At 42.4% G+C, this 13,672-nt stretch overlaps 1 protein-coding gene across 1 annotated transcript in view; it reads left to right on the top strand.

Annotated features, from left to right (window-relative positions):
• Positions 1-13,672, top strand: part of SPATA1 (spermatogenesis associated 1) — a 277,801-nt gene that overhangs the window by 181,106 nt on the left and 83,023 nt on the right. The window lies entirely within an intron of this gene.

The following is a 13,672-nucleotide window of genomic DNA, read 5'->3' as shown; positions in this document are numbered from 1 at the left end:
AACGTTTATTTATTGTGTGTTTGGTATATTTAGGTTCTCGCTTACTAATTGTCTTATTGCAATACTGGTTAGCTTCGCAAGCTTTCAGCGCGCCTATTTTATCCCCCCTCTCTCCCCGTCAAGTTATTTTGGTCTGCCGTCGAACGCGACTCAACCGTCGCGTTCGAACACCTATCTCGGTCCTGTCAGCGGAGCGCGCACGGCTCTTCATTGCGCGGCTGACGGGACGTTACCTGAGCATTCCGCTCCTCTACCGCAGGTCGCTCCGACGGTCGACTTCTTCAAAAATACGCGTGTCTTCTGCTCCGCAGTCGTACTCGCCTTGTCTCCGCCCATTAGTGTTTTCCAGCCCTGGGGGTGTATCCTTTCGGTTGGGAGCGTCTTGCTCCTCGGTTAACTCTTCAATACCCAGTTTTTGGCTGACATTTATATCATTGCCTTTCATTTTGCTCAAATTTGTTCACGGATATAATGAATTCTAATTCCCCTTCGTCAGAATCAGGGGAGGAGGAGGATTTGCTCAAACAAGATATAAGCGATTTTATCCATTCCTCCATGAAAAGTGCTTTTAAAGCAACGATGGATAAGATGTCTAAAAACATCGAAAATTCAGTGTTGTCCATGGTGTCCAAAGCCAAGGCCCATTCTGCGGGGGAAAGCAGAAAAAGGAAAATATTATCAAACAAATCACGTAAGGGCGCATTTAAGGCAAGTGAGCCTGGCTCACACCAGGATGAGGACTTGATTCCTCCTAGGCCTCCTTCTAAGGAGGGGATTTCGGTGCCCATTGCGGCATCTCACAAAAAATGCAAGATCAAAGCTAAACATAGTTCAGCGCCAAATAAATCAGTGATTGAAAAAATTTTGGACACAGATGATGATGATATGGACATGTCAGACCAGTCTGATAATCCTGATGAGGCATTTTCCCTTTCTTCCCCTCCTCGAAAAAGGTCAAAAATGTCATCAGGCGAACCCTCTTCCAGTGTGGTGGACGCCGAGGGCGTACCTATGTTCGACCCATCCCTTATCCACCACCCAAATTCAACGGAATGGCTCCCGTTGGATCACGTAGGTGCATATATTTCCTCTCGCCTACGGTTGCCTCTGGATAAACAGACTCGGGCCAAATTAAAATCGGAATGTCCCAGGCCAGCGTTGGACTCTAACATTACGACCACTCCAATTATCGATGAGAGTCTCATCACATTCTTTACAAAATATGGCAAGGACCCCCGTAAGGGAGTGGATAAAGCCTGGACCACGTGCCAGGATAAACTCCTGGATGTAGTAGGACCTCTAGCGAGGATTTTCGACCTGGCCGAAACGGCGAAAATGGAAAACGTACCAATTGACCCTGCTGATCTCTCGCTATGGATCCAACGGGCCTTTTGCCTCTTAGGAAATGCTAATTCGGCAATAATTCATGAGAGACGCAAAGGTCTTCTCCTAAAGATGGATCCTAAATTGGCCAATCTGGCCACTCGGGACCCCGGTGTACTCGCTGAGGGTAATCTGTTCGGCACTTCCTTTATCAAGGATCTAAACCGGTTTGTTTCAACTTTCTCGTCTATTGACAAGGCACAGCAATCGATGAAAAAGGTTTTCAATCAGCGGGTTTTCGCACGGGCCGGTAGAGGTAGGAGTCGCTTTACCGGCCGTCCATACAGGAACCAAGGCTCCAGAGCATATGCAAACCCCTATGGCACCTATCAACACGAGTTCAAACCTCAATTTTACCCCCAGCGTTCAAGGGGATTCCGCGGTCGCGGCCAACGTTTCTCCAGATCGACCAACAACCAAGGTAAACCTACTTTCTGGCCTTCCCGTGGGAGGTCGGCTTCGTTTCTTTCAAAAAAAGTGGGAATCGATTTCTTCCGACCCATGGATTATTTCCACAGTGCAGGGATATCGCATAGAACTTCTTTCCCCCCCCTTTCAATCCTCTCTCCCTCCTCTTCCAAAGTTTTCTCTCGAAATGTCTTCTCTAATTTCCGCAGAGATTCAATCTCTTTTCACAAAAAAGGCTATCCAACACTGCAGTCTGGATCCGTCAGGTTTCCTCAGTTCTATCTTCCTTGTTCACAAAAAGAACAAGAAACTTCGCCCTGTGATCAATCTGAAAGCCTTCAACCAATTCGTGGTTTATCGTCATTTCAAGATGGAGACTATAGTCCATCTCAGGGATATTTTGCTCCAATTCGACTGGCTAGTCAGACTGGATTTACAAGACGCATACCTAACCATACCCATACATCCTTCCCACAGGAAATTCTTTCAATTCCAGTGGAATTCAGAAACATTTCATTTTTCCTCCCTTCCGTTTGGCCTGTCTTCCGCTCCCTGGTGCTTTACAAAGCTTCTAAAACCAGTGGTAGCTTATCTCAGGTCGTTGGGCATCAGACTCATCATTTATCTGGACGACATTTTGATTATGCACCAGAACAAGTCTTCTCTTCTGAATCATCTTCAACTTACTTCTACCCTTCTTTCAGAGCTGGGCTTCCTGATAAATCTCGAGAAATCAGTAATCATACCTTCACAACAGATAGAGTTTCTGGGCTTCCAGATAGACTCTGTGTCAGCTTCCTTGCTCCTTCCTCAGGCAAAAATCTCAGCAATCAGAAAGGAGCTCGTTTTAACTCTACAAAAAGACTCTATTTCTCTCAGAGCCCTCGCAAGGGTGGTAGGTCTCCTCGCTTCTTCGATTCAAGCCATCTTCCCGGGACCCCTTCATTACCGCGCTCTTCAACGCCTCAAAATTCTTCATCTTCGTCGAGGATTGGCTTTTTCCGACCTCGTGGCTCTCGACCAAGAATCACGAATAGAAATCCAATGGTGGATATCCCATTTAGAGGCCTGGAACGGCAGGTCCATCTTCCCCTCTGTGCCAGATCTTGTGTTAGAATCAGATGCAAGTCTCACAGGCTGGGGCGCCCGGTGTGGGGCGATATCGACTGGCGGTACATGGTCCGCAGGGGAGTCCAGATTGCACATAAATTGTTTAGAGCTTCTTGCAGGCTCCTTTGCGATCAAAAGCTTTACAAAAAACAGAGCTCAATGTTCTATCCTGCTCCGCATGGACAACATTGCGGCAGTACGTTATATCAATCACCTCGGGGGCACCAGATCCAGACCTTTGGCGCTACTGGCCAAGAGTCTTTGGGAATTTTGTCTGGCCCACAAGTTTTCCCTCCTAGCCGAGTACCTTCCAGGCTCCTTGAACTCCACTGCAGACTGGCATTCTCGTCATTTATTCGATTCCAGCGACTGGATGTTACACCGCTCAGTCTTCCGATATCTAGAGAGGAAGTGGGGCCCCTTTCAGATAGATCTATTTGCATCCAGACTCAACGCTCGGCTTCCCCGTTTCTTCAGTTGGCGTCCAGATCCTCTAGCCTTAGCCACGGACGCGTTTCTTCAAGACTGGTCTCAGTCTCTCAACTATGCTTTTCCACCTTTTCTCCTTATCAACAGAGTTCTAAATCAAGTCCGACGGCAACAGGCGTCCTTGGTTCTCCTGGCTCCCTTTTGGCAATCACAGATCTGGTTTCCCCCTCTTCTCGAACTTGCGGTAGACTTTCCAATTCTCCTTCCGAATTTTCCATCCCTTCTCCTGGACCCACTCGGATCTCCCCACAATCTAATCCTAGACAGTTCTCTAACTCTGTCAGCATGGTACGTTTCCGGTCTTCCCAACAATCCTTCCCGATTTCGTCAGAAGCTACGGAATTTATCAACAATGCATGGGCGCCAGGTACAAGACGAGCATACGAGTCAGCTTGGTCTCTTTGGTCAAGCTGGTGTGTGGGACAATGTGCCAATCCCTTTTCAGCGGATGTCAATTTGATCATTAACTTCCTAGCCGCCCAGGCGGGTCTAGGTAAATCTTATCGGACAATAAATCTCTACAGATCGGCAATATCTATTAATCATTCTCTAGTAGATGGTATTCCTATCGGTTCCCACCCTTTGATCTGTCGCCTTCTAAAAGGCGTTAAGCTTTCCAGACCACCTTCTGCCAAGTACACTCATCTCTGGGATGTTTCCCTGGTATTGAATTTTCTTGTCGATTGGCCGGACAATTCTGCCCTAACACTCAAAATGCTGTCTGCTAAACTTACTATGCTTCTGTGTTTAATATCCATGAAGAGAACTTCGGACGTTAAGTCCTTGGATGTTTCCGCCCGTCAATTTTTACCATCGGGAGTTCTGTTCCATATATCCAAACGTACTAAGACTAATCTACATTCAGTATTTTACCCTTTCTTTCCAGACAAACCAAATCTCTGTGTGGGTCTTTGTTTAAAAGAATATGAAAAAAGAACTGCGGTCCTGAGAACGTCTTCATCTAATCAATTGTTAATATCATTTCGTAAGCCCCATAATCCTGTGTCTTCGGCAACTTTAGCTCGGTGGGTCAAATGGATCATGTCCCTGGCCGGGATTGATATTTCAGTGTTTGGGGCCCATTCAGCCAGGGGCGCCATGGCCTCCAAGGCTTTTGCCTTGGGTTCCAGTTTGGAGCACATTCTCAGGTCCGCAGATTGGTCCAATGATAACGTTTTTAAAACTTTTTACTGTAAACCTGTTACATCTGCCGCTTCTATTGTTGTTGATAAGCTTTAAACGCGCATAATAAGAGCCTCCGGTCTTGTCATAAAATGTAGATTTTCCTAGTAATTTATGACGGAAAGTCTTAATTTTATTAAAGACACGGAGGCGAATATTATCCCACCACAAGTACTTCTTTTAATATGTACTTTTTTCTTCCCTCCCAGCGACTCCGGCTCTTCCGCCAGCTTCCGGATGACTCCACCGGTACTGTCTTCTCACCATGTATTGGGTTGGCGCAGGACGTATCTTTGCAACCTTCGCGGGAGCTACAATTCCGCCCTCATACAGTTCGCATCATCGCTGTGCTGCAGGACTTCTGTTCGATTTCTTTGGCGTTTGCTATTATTGGACTCATCTACCCGTTGTTTTACGTTTCTAGTTAAATTTGCTCGCTCAAGAAAAGAGGGCTGTGCGCAGTCAAGCGTACTCTCTATAGTTCATGTAATGTAGTGATTGGCTGGTTGTCTTTACTGTTTTACTCCCATTGGTTACGAGGTCGCTAACCCTGCTGGGAGTTGTAGTTTTTTCTTGACTGCTGCTATTTAAATAAAGCATGAAAAGAACGCATAATATTCGCCTCCGTGTCTTTAATAAAATTAAGACTTTCCGTCATAAATTACTAGGAAAATCTACATTTAAGAACAAATGTAATTGTAACTCAAAGTTATTGTAAATCGCACTGTTTTGTAGATTAGCTCCAAAATGTGTAATTAACATGTAAGAATCAATTTAAGTAACATTCATCAACAGAGGAATTACTTTATATATAAATATGGGCTTAAATGTTTGATATATATTTATTTAATTATTTTTGTTTATTTATTTATCTGTTTATTAATTTATGTCTTTACTTACTTTTTATTTCAAGTATTTCTGTAGGAAGTTACAGGTGTAATTGAGCAGTAACCGGGAAGATACATTCTGTGTTTTAAAACCCTTTCGTAATGCAAGGAGTTTAGGATAGGTAGTTGAGAAAGCAGTTCCACCATCCTTGAGCTGGGCAATAGAAGGCCTGTTTAGGTGTTTTGGCATTTCTGGTTTTAGTTGTTTCTGGAATTAGGCTGTTTTTCTTTTTTGTTTTCCGGTGCCCACCTGTGAACTGAAGTTTAATCTTCGGGTTAGTAGAAAGGCTGGTGTGTATTGGTTTAGGAGTTACACGTGATATCATGTATTTAACTCTATGTTCAAACGAGATCCAGTGAAGACTGCAAAGTGCTGTGCAAATAACAGCCCTTGTCTGCAGGTTCCAGCTCTATCACTTACATAAAACGTGTCCTGTCCCGTCTTACGGTGCCACTTAAATGCTTTTTTCTGACCTTTTTTTCTCCATCTTCGCTTCTGCCAGCCTATTCTTAATAGCCTTTCTGCCTATTCTTTAGCTCCAACCAAGTCAAATACATTGCTATCTTGCGCTTATCTATTCATATTTCTGTTTATCTTCTGGTGTGCAACCTATTTTCAGCCTCTATGGAAACTTAATCTAACATTAGAGCTAAAATCCTTCTGTGTCCCTATCAACCATGTCTGACAGGGCCCAGCAGCATCCAAATCAGGTTGAATGCAGTGGGTAAATCATTCTGCGAATGGTAAGGAAGCAGGAGCAGAGCAGCATGAGTCAGAGTGAGCTAGTTTCATCAGTCACTGTCACAACTGCGAGAAGTAGCTTGTGCCCTCCAACGAAATCCTTAATGGTAACTTGGTGGTGCAATGTAAATATCAGTGGAATGCAATGGGCTTGACGGACAGCTGGTCAAAGCAACTGAAAGCCAGAAAAATACAAGAAAGGCAGTGGCTGTGTGTGGTCAACACTTGTGGCCAGACATATACATTTTCCCAATAGCGATTACCTAATTGCGATTTTTTCTGAATCGTAATTAGGTAATCGCTATTTGAATGTATGAAACTCCAGGAGTTTCAGCCCTACCTCATTAATATTCATGAAGTAGGTCGCAATTTGCGGTCCACTGTGAATGGCACAATCACAGGGATGGTGGCCTGATGAACTCAGCAGACCACCATGTCTGTGATTGCTTTTAAATAAAGCAATCTTTTTTTAAAATGCAGTCATTCTCCTTAAAGGAAAACGGGATGCGTTTAAAAAAGAAAAATGAAATGTTTTCTTTTCATTTTTTAAGAGTAGGCAGTGGTCATTGGGACCACTGCCTGCTCTTAAAAATGTTTTTGCATTCATTCACGAAGGAGAAGGGGTCCCTCTGGGGACCCCTTCCTGTTTGCGAATGGGTTACCACCCACAAGAAGTAGGTGATAAAATGTGAATGTTTTGCGACCGCATTTCGGTCACAAAACATTCCTACATATCGCTGGGATTCGGTATTAGGAAGGTACGCCCTTGACACGCTCCTTCCTAATACCGAATCGGTATGTAGTCACAATTCCAATTTGCGATTCGGTAATAAGTTACGGAATCACAAATTGGAATCAATACATACCAAAATGCATTTTTGTGATCGAAAAAATGCATGATACATCTGGCCCATACTCCCCTGTCCTTCCTCTCTGTAATTCGTTTTATTGTTTTGTATGTGTACCCCAAACCAAGACCATTTTATTCTACAAAAAGAAATAAAAAAAAACACATACATTTACATACTTACATAAAAGAATTTCATTTAGCTTGCTTCATCCTATGTTCTGTTGTATTACCATTCAAATTTGTTCTTCCGCCCACCAGAGCTGATAGGACAGGGCAAAGGGTCACCCCACTTCAAATATTGATTCCCTTCTTTGTGAATGACAGTATTCTGCTTAAGCACAAAGTCTGTTGTGTAGTCATTTCAGCCATTTTAGTTATAGCTCCATGCACGTTATTTTAACATACTAGGCCTGCAGCTGTGCACTTTAACCTAGATATATTTTAATCAGCTTTGCTTTATTATTGTTACAATAGCCACTTTTACGGTCTTTTTTTATTTTGCTCTATCTAACTCTTTTTGCCTAGGCCAGCACTCTGTTCTCAAACAAGACATTCTTGCTCACTGTGTGCTTCTTCCAAGGTTGCAGCAAGATAGGTTGCCGGTGAACGTGGTAAGAGTTTAGTCTCTGACATTCATAGAAATCACACATCCTTATGTAGGGACATTTTCTCAGAACATCAGCTGTTTTATTATAAAAACACTTTCCAGTCCCTTACACATTAGAGGGAGATTGCAGCCAGAGAACCACAACTGTATGCTGGTTGCTAAATGCTTCGCTACAGCTGCTAAGGCAGACTTCAGGCCTTTGCTCAGGTATGAGGGGATGATGTCTTCCCAGGGGAACCTAAAGGGCAAAATTAAAGCTTAACACTGTGCTCTGTTATATCCTAGGCAGGAATTAGTCTATTGATTCTAGTGACAACATGGTAATGTTATTCCTATGCTTTACTCTCCTAGTCCCTATTTTAATCTTATTATGTTGTGTCGTCCTGGTTATTGCAGCTCACGCTTTGTTCTCTAAGATGCAGTCGCTTCATTAAAATCTTATTGAAACATGTACTGCCTCCGTTTGTTATTGGCGTAACTGAAAGAAACGGATGAGACCTGAGTGACCACGGCTTCCCTGAGAAATCATTTATGTCATGCACTCGGCTGCCTTATCGTCCCTGCCTTTGGGTAGAGACGAGGCACTGCTAGTTAGCCGGAGCAAAACCCAAATTGGAGTGACAGGTATCACCTGCAGTAGGTAGGGCTCAGTCTCCCACACCGCCGGCGAATCTGCCACTCGAAACCTAGTAGTCTCATTAGAATAATGGAAGCCTACGCCACAAGTCCAGTCTTTATCGTGGTATTCCTCCAGACTTTTTGCCTTCACTCCCCTGTTTTTGCTGAACTTGTTTTTGGTAGCAACAGGACTCTGGTAAATGATGCCACATGTACTGAGGATCTGTAAATTAAATGTTATTAATGGGCTGCACCACTCATTGTGCCACCATTAAAGTAGTACTGTAAAGAAAATAGGCCTACCACAGTAGCCTGTAGTGCCATTTTAAACTGCCATTTCAACCTGACAAAATAAACCTTTTGATAGGCCTAAACCATTTTTAATATTAATGCCACCTCTAGATAGACCCTTAATGCTCAGAGGGCAGGGTGAATGTAATTTAAAAAGTAAGACATGTGTACTTACATTTTACATAGCCAGACAGTGAAAAATATCTGAAGCCATTATTTACTGGTGTAAGGTTATCTCGACCATAGTCTAAAGCAGTGTTATCTTATCAGCCCTAAAAAGTGATAACTTCAGTTTGGGAACATTTAGAGAAATGCTTTGTCTTCTCAAACAGAATTTAATTTAAAACCCCCTAAAATGGTAATGTCAGATTTTAAGTTACTGTTCTGAAAATGCCACTCGTAGAAATAGGCAATTTTTCTGCCTAAACCAGATGTGCTTTTCTGCCTGTGTCCAGGGTCAAATGACTGTGAATGGCTCTCGTTGTGTTTTGTGTATTCCTTCCAGACATCAAGGCAAAAGTGCCTTGCCATTGAAACAGGGGTTTGCTCTCCTGAGCAGGATGTCCGGGGGTTGCACTCAGCCTTTATAAGGTTCAAAGGGTACTCTCAGGGTTATACCCACCCCAGTTGTGACCTCTGAGGGCTTGCTGCCCTGCCACTGATAAATGAAGCTCACACCAATTCCTGCTGTCTTATTGTTACCCTAGACAGTTTGGAGCCAAACCCACTAAAGGCGGGCTATATAAGGTGGGTGTCTCCAACTCACAGGTTGGCATTGGGGATCAAAGTGGCACCTTTAAACCTCTCATCAAACACTCCTGGATCTGTGTACGTTTCAGAAGTAGTACTGTCTGGCTGCCTGAAGAAGAAAGACTGGGCCTGCTTGTCTTGAACCCAGGCTCCCCAGACGTGACTCCAAGGGTCAGTTGGGTGGCCTCTTGTTTTAGCTGCAGGGACCCAACAAACTTCTAGACGGCTGCTGACCTCCACCTTCCTGGACCTGCCTGAGCATTGCGTCTGACCTCTGCTGGAGTTAGTCCTGATCTGCTAGAAGTGCCTCCAAGTCTTGGAGCAACGGCTGGCATCTGCATGTATTCCACCTAAACTATAGGTGAAAATCGAGAATTTCTGGGCTCCTCACGACTGCAAAGTGGACTCTTCACATTGAACTACCTGCGAAAGCGAATCTCTAGCAACAACCAATCCTAATGTCAGTCACAATAGTCTGCGTCAACAATAATGGTTTGTGTCTACCACTGTCGCGTAGGTTCTCATTATCCTAATGAGACTACTGGATGCGGGCAGCAGAATCACCTGTACTGCGGGGGGCTGAGTCTGATCCCACACCTGTCGGCCTAATCCGGGTTTGTTCCGGCTAACTAGCAGTGCCTCATCTCCACCCAAGAGCAGGGATGATTGGGGCAACCGGGCGCATGACATACATGACTCCTCAGGGGAATCGTGGTCACTCAAATCTCATTAGTTTCTCTCAGTTACATTAGTCTCACATATGCAAGGACAATCAGAGGCAGAGTATCGTTCAATAACTTTTTTTTTAAGTAACTGCATCTTAGATAGTAAAGCATCTATTGCAATAACTAGGACGATGAAGCACAATAAGATTAAAATTGTGACAAGGAGAGTGAAACACAAGAATAACGCTACCATACTGTCATTAAGGTTTGTAGAGATGGTTCCTACCTAAGCTATGTTAGAGCACAGTATGTTGAGCTCTAATTCTGCCTTTCACGTTCCCCTTGGGAAGATATCATCCCTCATACCTGAGCAAGAGGCCTGTAGTCTACATAAGCAGCTCTAGCGAAGCAATCAGCAATCAGCATACAGTCGTGGTCATCTGTCTGGAATTTCCCTCTAACGTACATGGGTCAAAGTAGTGTTTTTATAATAAAACAGCTGATGTTCCAAGAAAGGATCCCCACGTAAGTGTGTGTATGTTTCTGTGAACATTGGAGACAAAGTGTACCACTTTTGCCAGCAACCTATCTTACTGCAGCCTTGAGAAAAGCACAAAGTGAAAGAAATGTCTTGTTTAAGAACGTAGTGCTGACTTAGGCGAAGAACAGCTAGATAGAAAAAATAAAACAAGACCGCAAATGTGGATAATGTTAAAATAATATAACGAAGCTGAATAAAATATATCTAGGTTAAAGTGCACAAAGACAGGCCTAGTTGGCTAAAATAACATGTATAAAACTATAGATAAACATGGCTACACAACACCACTAATGCAAAGCCCCAGAGATGACTGGCTCTTGGTGCCACAAGAACGACTATCTGCCCTCATATGTATTCACATGATTTAAAATATCTTATAGATTTAAATGAAGATGCAACACAATTAAAATGTAAATTAATTAATTTGACATCATTCAATGCGAGTCATACCATTTCCAAATAGTGGGAAAAGTGAATTTAAGTTGAGTACGAGCAAGTAGAATCAGAGAGTAAATTGTCGACTTCCTAGGAGACCAGAATGAACAAGCAGAAGCTGTAAAACCCTTTGTGTAAGCCATAAGCTGGCATCTTGGAGTCTTCCCAGTCTTATTAGTTTGCTTGAACATCATAGCTTCCGAGCAGAAACAGACGTTGAACTTCTTCACACACACAACATTTTCTGTTGTTTAACTGAGATATGCAGATGAGACGCCACCTTAGAAACTGGCACAGGCCATTTTTGGTGCTAAGGCAGCTGTGCTAGAGGCAAGAAGGTAAGTGTTGGAGAAGATAGATAGATCCTATCTTTTCATGCAAGAAAATTCAATTCTGAATTCTGAACTACCATTACTATGTTTCATTTCTTTTTAATATTCAGTTTATTCATCATTTTCCTTGCCACTGTTTTGTTCATTTTTAAAAGTTACGACTATCCACATTTTATGCACAAGGATAGACTGTTGATAATAATAAAATCATAAAAAATATCCTTATTCTGCATTCTTGAATGTGTCAATTTTTATTGAAAACAGATTTGGAATCCACTAACAGCAAATAATCCTGCGAAGTCTCACATAACTGAGTGTTACCATGAACGCATTATTCTCAGGTAATGGTTAGGATGTTTCAGCTCAATTTATCAGTGGAACCATTTCCGATCGGTCAGGTTCTTACTTATCACAATGCCATTCCTGTGTGGGCGTTTGGATTAGAGTTATACTATTGCTCTCACAATAAGAGGTTTATACACACTCTTCTAAAAGTTCGCTAAACCTTATCGTTACATGCCACAGCTGCCGGCATGCCGATTAGTAGTTTCATTTTTTATGAACCGTTTGTGCTGTAAAGTCAGAGGATTTTCCCCAAGATTTTTTCTGTTTTTCCCTTCATCTTCTGAAAACATTTACCACCATCTGAAGGCAGTAAATTGATCTTGTGAACTTCACAGCATAGAAACTCCCATAGGCGTTTATCATATTTAAAGCTGTCCACAGGAGCGATTTAATGGTGGACGTCCTGAAGAAGGCGCTTTTGCACCGAAACGCGCATCTACGTTTCAGCTCAATTTATCAGCGGGACCTTGTCTGACCGTTCGGGTTCTTACTTATCGCAATGCCATTCCTGCATGGGTGTGTGGATTAGAGTTATACTAGTGCTCTCACAAGAAGAGGTAAGTTAAGGTCCCTCAATACTGGGCAGGTGTGACTTAAGAATGGACAGTGGTTCACTGCTGAATTTTTTTGATTCTAGGTTTATACACACTCTTCTAAAGGTTTGCTAGCCATATCATTACATGCCACAGCTACCGGCACGCTGATTAGTTGTTTCATTTTTTTGTGAACTGTTTGTGTTCTAAAGTCAGAGGTTTCTCCTCAAGATTTTTTTCCTTTAAGTTGTGTTTGTTTAGGGCACTTTTGATGTTTTTGGAAGTATGGATTTGCTTACCTATTTGGTTCCTTTTTGTTTATATGTTTTTTCTTCATCTTTAGAAAAACGTTACCATGACCTGAAGGTAATAAATTGATCTTGTGAGCATTACAGCATAGAAACTCATAGCCGTTTCTCATATTTAAAGCTGTCCACAGCTAATATTTTGTAGGCCTCTCCTCTATCCCTGTTTGCTTTCTTCGTCCCTCATCTCGGGATTGTAGATTTTTCTTTTATCTTCTCTTCACCTTTGAGTGCGGTGTAGCTCATGGGGAGAGTCATTTAGGCACTCATCGGGTATCACAATAGTGTGGTTAGTTTTTTTTAAATTAGTTTGGGTTAATGAAGATTGTTTGTCTTGCACTATAACCGGTGTTTGTTCACAAATTAGGTTGCATGGCACTTTTTGAGGTGCAATTGGCTTTATTTCGTTTTCTTTTTTAGTAGGTGTTTTAATTGTTATAGGTTGGGTGTTCGGTGGCTACCACCATTTTAATATATTGTGTGTTACTGTTTAAGATTTTGGGCAATAACAATTGCGCATTGTCATATTTGTTTGAAGGAGCGATTTAATGGTGGATGTCCTGAAGAAGGCACTTTTGCCCCGAAATGCACGTCTATTTATTTTTTGTGTTTGTTCTGTAACGCTATAGAGATGTCTTTAGCGATTACTGGATATATTTTTAGATGACTATTATATTGTACAATGAATTAAGCCAGTATTGAATGTTGGTATAACCTTAAGCAAATATTGCGGATGATCTGACTATTCACAATGTCCAGATCATGGGTCTTGGATATTTTTGTTCCCGCCATTTAGATTATTTGTTGAATGATGTGTGATTGTGGAAGCGAAAGGTGAATTCATGTATTGTAAATATGGAATATAAGGGGTATTGGTGTTAACATAATGCATTTTGTAGATGTGTTTATTCAAATGTGTGTGATGGAATAATAAACTGTACTGCTGTATCAATTGGGGATTGGTCCGCATTTGTTTTTCCCTTTTTTATGAAGTTAGTTTTCTTATGCAGCCAGATATAGTATGGAGAGTGTCCTCCGGTTATTACAATTTAGGTGGTTCATGGTGTACAGTACACCAAGTTTCCTGGCTGTAGTATTTGGAAAACATACATTCCTGGACGTATTTTGCATGAAATAACAAAAACATATCACAGTAATCAGGTTTTTGTACATTTGAAGATGAGCTGCGCATCTGCATC

The sequence above is a fragment of the Pleurodeles waltl genome, chromosome 4_2 (genome assembly GCF_031143425.1).
Source record: "Pleurodeles waltl isolate 20211129_DDA chromosome 4_2, aPleWal1.hap1.20221129, whole genome shotgun sequence".
Taxonomy (NCBI): Eukaryota; Metazoa; Chordata; class Amphibia; order Caudata; family Salamandridae; genus Pleurodeles; species Pleurodeles waltl.
Note: the sequence above shows the minus strand (reverse complement) of the source record. Positions and strands in the feature narration are given on the sequence as shown.